Here is a 6,193-nt window from a genome sequence, read left to right on the forward strand (position 1 = left end):
AGTGAGGAGAGCTCTATTAATATTTTTTTTATAGCAAAATCCGATAGTTCGGCATTTCATGGCTTTGTTGCCACTTGGCCGGCAGCGAAAGATGCATTTATTTCTGAGAAATTTGGATTCGAAGTTGAAAAAGTTTTTCCCGCCGCTCAGATTCAAACTTGGGATTCTCCTATGACGACACAGGACTAAGTGACGTGAAACATGACGTGCACATGACGTAACGCAGACTCCGTGATTTCTGACGGCCAGCACAGCGGCTTAGCAGCAGCCGAAATGAAAGCTACCGCCGGCCGCACGTTGAAGGCATCTATCGGCTATTGCGGCCGTCGCTACAGTCGCTTCGCTTACGTTTGCACTGGCGTTTTGCCAGCGTTACGATGGATCCCGTTCTCGAAGTCGTCAACGAAGTTCTCACAAATAGACACCTTTAGCATACCATGTACCTTGTTACCGTTAGCGGAATACCGAGAGCCTGCCTATAGCTGGTGAGCAGGCGCTGATTGGTCCCGATGCTGCAGGCGCGCGCGTAGCTGCCGGGTACATGGTGCCATCTGGCGACGTCAAGGAGATTTACGCATGCATTGGCTGCGCCTCAGTGATTCGTGGCTTCTCGTGTCCTAGAGTTACTAGAACCATTGGTTCTAGCAACACTGTTTTGTCCTATGACGTCATCACGCTTGTACTTGCGAGTTTGGCCTGTGGCGGCGATACCTGTATTTTGGTTCTTGCTTTTTTCTATGTTACAAGAGCTTTGTTGTCAGTATGAGTGGCGTTTTTGTAATCAGGAGCTGGTATTCTGTCGATACAAGTCAACTTCAATTTCTCCTCAGTGTCCCTTTAAGGACCAGCGGTTACCTTGCCTTCACATTACATATGCCCTGCCCAAACCTATTTCCTCCTCTTGATTTCAACTAGGATGTCATTAACCCGTGTTTGTTTTCCCACGCACTCCGCCCGCTTCCGATCTCTTAATTTTCTTTCCATAGCTGTGTGCCGTGTAACTTTCGAGACAGCATAATGCACAACTATGAGGCAAACAAACTTGTGGTGAAATAGAAACACTATACGAAAAAGCTAGCAAGAACAAGTTCTCTCTACACTAGCCAGTGAAATCGCCAATGGAGATAAGACCAGCTTCTCAGTGGTAAACCACTGAATGCTTTCACTGCAATTCAGGCAAAAGTTTATTGCATTCAAGTGGGGAACTGAATGTGGTGTCTGATATATGGGAATGGTACTTCAGTTCAGGCTTTCACTTCTGCATGAACTTTTGAATGACTGCAAAATTTGAAGCTCGCTTAAAGTTTAAGCTTCAATTTTGCAGCTATGGAGCTGTAATAAAAGCAGATATAAATTACGCATGTTACAGCTATAAATACAGATCTGCATTACTGCAATAGAAAGCTATCAAGCTGTGAAAACTGTTGCATCACTTGACAGGCATTTGCAGAAATATTTGAATTATAAGATACCTATTTTGCAAATTGTAATGTGCATAGTTCACAGAGTTGTGTTGCAAATTTCACTCACTCTCATGGAAAAAAAATGGCTGAGGCTTAGCTTAGGTTAAGCCTAGTCAGATGCGAAGCATATTGTCGCCGAGTTGCATATCGAGCACGCCGCTTGGCTAGACGTTCTTCACGCTCTTCATCAGTCTCTGTAGCACGCCGCAACTTTTGCTTCTCATTCCAACGAGCAGCCCTGTCTCCAGGAGGCATCTCTATCCCGTGTACGCGTAGAAGTTGTTGTTGTGACTGAGAGAAGAATGAAAAGGAAATTGCACGGGCCTGCTACTGGCTCGAACCAAGCCACCACCGCTGCCACGTGCAGATAGAGGAGAGTTAAGAGATCAGAGGAAAGAGAAAAAATGGCTGAGGCTTAACTTGGTTAAGCCTGGAGAATGCGAAGCATCATCGTGTCGCGTAATTTGGAGGCGCACAACCACAGCGATGGCGCGAGGTGGGCCCCCGTTTCTCCACTGCCGTGACGTCATCGTGTCACGTGATTTGGAGGCGCACAACCACAGTGACGGTGCGAGGTGGGCCCCCGTTTCTCCACTGTCGTGACGTCATCGTGTCACGTGGTGTGACGTCATGTATCACGTGATTTGGAGGCGCATAACCACGGTGAAGGGCTGAAGTGGTAGCTAAAGTAGTATGCTTCGCATAAAAAACAGGATCTAATATCTAGAACCTACTTCTGTTCATCACAATATTTTACCCTTTCTTAAATGGGACTAATTTCATACAACTCAGTTGCAGTGGTGACCCAGTATTTTTCTGCACTAGAGTACTTAAGCAAGGACAACCGAGATAAGCACACTGAACTAGGACTGACAAGTTTAACTTTTAAGTTTGGCTTAAAAGTTTTAAAAAATTCTCCCCATTGCCTTGCTTCTTGACGGTGGCTCAGTGGTTATCATGCTCGGCTGTGATGGTTGCATTTCGATGGAGGCGAAATACTAGAGGCCCTTGTACTGTGCGATTTCAGAGCACGTTAAAGAATTCCAGGTGTTGGAAATTCCCACAGCCCTTCACTGCAACGTCCCTCATAGCCTGGGTCGCTTTGGGAGGTTAAACCTCATAAAATCACACTTTTCAGTTATCTTTCATGAGCCTAGCTACCTAATTAGCTAAGCAGAATAACGTATTTCACTTAGCTGCCTAGCTACTTTACATGTCTGGTGTAACTCTTGCCTACAGTGTACCTTTAGGGATGACGTAGTATATTGGCAAAACATTTCATTCCAAGTGTGTTCAATTGGACAACAGGGAAGCTCGCCTTTCATGTAAACAAAGCAATGTTCAGAGGCATGGCCTGTTCAGCAAAAATAAACGCTCGTTTTGGACTTGCAAGTGTCTCGAAAGCACCCTCACAGGTCTATCCGCTGGCTGTCGTCTTGTTATCATAGTGGTTCTACACAAGCCAGGCGTGGATCATAACATCGTCAGCAGATGAAAATTTTGACTAGCACGGCAGTCGGACATGTGAGAGAGGCTGGGAGGGGTCTATTAGCACCTGTGTCTGTGGTACCTGCTGAATAGGTTCTCTGCTGAAGAGCCGGCCCTGTGGTAATTTCCAAGCCTTTCAGCAAAGCAGGTGCAAATCATTGTTCTCAACTGCACATTCACTGTAATGGAACTATCTGTTCACTCTGTAAAGTTTCAGCGTGAAGATGGCAGGAAGCTCTTTCAACCTGCTCCAGTCTATTTGGTACTCAGTGGAAGTGCAAAGCCCCAAGATAGAGCTCAGAAAGAAACCACCCCGCATAACAGTTGGAACTAAGCCGCATGAATCGCAACTATAGCCAGTGTCCATGAAAGAGTAAGGGTGGTCTGGCTGGTCACATTCTGCCGATATAAAAAAATGCATTCAAATACGATCCGACACAAAGATGAATGAACACAAGTGCTTACTTACAGCTGTCTGTCTTGCATCAAGCAATTATCTCTGTCACGGTAGCAGTGCAGATCTTTATAACTGCTTACTGCCTTGTCCAAGCTATCAAAAAAGATTTTTTGTGGTTTTGCAGGGGTTTAACATCCCAAAATGACTCAGGCTATGAGGGACAGCGTAGTGAAGGGCTGCGGAAATTTCGACCACCTGGTATTCTTTAATGTGCACTGACATCGCACAGTGCACGGGCCTCTAGAATTTCACTGCCATTGAAATTCGACCGCCGCAGCCAGGATTGAACCTACGTCTTTCGGGTCATCAGCCGAGCATCATAACCGCTAAGCCAGCATGGCGGCCCTATGAAAAAAAGAAAGGGATATACAGCTTCATTAAACAGTCCAACATGTGCGGGTATTCCCTCAATCTCGCTTTTGGGAAAAAATTTGACAGCATTGTGCAGTGTCAGATGTGGTGCTTTAAAAAACTGATACACTGTCCGTTATTTATCGCCAGGACTAGGCAATAGCCAGTTGTAAGGACTGCGCAATTGTAGTTGTGTACAACTCAAGAGCGAAGCGGTAAATGCTCCCCCTCAAAGGAGGTCCTCCATCCAATGTATCAACCAATGGTCGCAATCCTGCAGTTAACTATCTTGCACTTGCTACTGTGGTGACGCATGAGGCTGGAAGGTGCAAGGCAGTTGAACACAGTGTCGTGACAATAGGTTGACACATTGGCTGGAAGGCCTGTTTTGTGGGGCAATCTGGCCATACCTTAGGGTATAAATACTCCCTTCTTGTAAAATAAGAGACAGCTGGAAGTGTACGCTTGGTGGCGTGCTCCTTTTAGTGATGTCCTTGCCCTTTCTTAATGCTACTTCATGCTGACAACGGTGCCCATGGACTTCTGTCCACAGACATGATCTCAGTGCCTTAGACACTGGTAGCTTCACATACAAGTCTTGGCAATTTCTACATGTGCATGCCACTGCCCTACAGTCTGAAAGAGGCGACTCACAGCGCCCTTCTAATGGAGTGCTGAAATCAATAACTGCTTGAAATTTCACACACTTGTTACTCATACCGAAATCATTTGGGCCACTGCAGTGGTTCAGTGGTTATGGCGCTCGGCTGATGACCCGAAAGACACGGATTCGATCCCAGCCAGCGCAGTCAAATTTCGATGGAGGCGAAATTCTAGAGGCCCGTGTACTGTGCTATGTCAGTGCACGTTAAAGAACCCCAGGTGGTCGAAATTTCCGGAGCCCTCCACTACGGCGTCCCTCATAACCTGAGTTGCTTCGGGACGTTAAACCCTTATAAACCGAACTAAAATCATTCCAGCCACACCACACGCGCCAAGCTATGCAGTCAAGCCTACACCTACTGCAAGTGCCTTCTTGCTTCAAAGTAAAAAAATTCAGAGCATGTACGTTGTGTGCACATATTTAATAAAAGCGTTCTTACTCAACGTCGAAGTCATTCGAAAATTCACAATCTGTCAGCATAAATGGGCACATAAGCATGTATGGCCCTGTGCCTCTTTCAGGGCCACAACTTAGTGACAGTAGTTTGTGTTGCTACACATGTAGCAACAGAAACCACTTGCTACGGTTTCAGCACAACCTATGCAAGCGAAACGTCCTGTGCCATTTCTTCGCACAAACCTGCATAACTTCAGTCATAATTTCAAACCGGGGATCCGGCCTGCGAGATCCACGAAACAACAATTTGGCTATATAACGCCTTCAAAGTCACCGTCGTAACATGCGATGGCGCTGAAACGGATTTAGAGGTCCCAGAAAAGTGCAAAGCACGATGTCCACACAACAGGCACTTCCTACTGCTTGGAGACAAAGTGTTCGATGGGTAAGTAGTTGCGGACACTCTTGTCCCAGGCAAAACTTGTCCCAGGCAAAACTACCTCTCGTGGCGGATCACCATTCCCGGCAAGATCATGATGGTCGTGGTCTCGGGCGTCGCGGCAGCGCGCGCTGCACGACCTCTCTCTTCTTCTTCTTCGTCGTTCTCCGCCGCGTCAATCTCTTCGATGTTCTTGACGGAGTGGGCGTTGTAATAATAGTAGGGCTCCGTGGTGCGGCGCCGACGTTTTCGAGGCGGTGTCACAAGGAGTTCGGCACTGTTCCTCTCCGGAAAGATAGACGGGACGGCTGTTGGTCGTAGCACCCGACGCTTCATGCCTACCTTGAAGTCAGTCGGCCTGAAATGAAGTGAGCACACGACGGACCGTGCGTTGGCCAAAAGTCTGACTCGTTCTTCGGCGTCTCCTTTGGTGATAGCGTCCACCCAGGCGTCCCTAGCAGTCCCGTCCGATGGTACTTCGTGAAAGGAGATGGTGTTGCCGCAACGCCGCTCCGTTGACGGACATGACGGCACGCAGCAACCTTTGGGCATTTTTGTTGAACAAGTCCGTCTACGGACAGCGCTCAGTGAAATATGGGCCTCAGCGAGTAGACGTGCAGAGACTGTTCAGCGTTCGAAAAATAAAGAAACAGACAGGTGTACACATCAAACACAACAAAACTCGATCAGGAAGCCACCATTGTGAATACGCCACTACCTTTGTCTTGAAGATACCAAAGACAACTACGAGATGGCGCTGCAACCAGCAGAATGCAAGCAAAAAATGCTAATACCAGACTGGCTTGATGGGTTTGCAAAAATAGTGCAGAGCGAGTGCATTTCTAACTTATCCATCGATAAATAAAAATAAAATAAATTGAACAAATAGCGTGCTTAATATTAAGTATATGTTTGTGCAACCTTGTTTCTAAGTT

The sequence above is a fragment of the Amblyomma mixtum genome, chromosome 9, assembly GCF_055824585.1.
Source record: "Amblyomma mixtum isolate Tamu chromosome 9, ASM5582458v1, whole genome shotgun sequence".
Classification (NCBI taxonomy): domain Eukaryota; kingdom Metazoa; phylum Arthropoda; class Arachnida; order Ixodida; family Ixodidae; genus Amblyomma; species Amblyomma mixtum.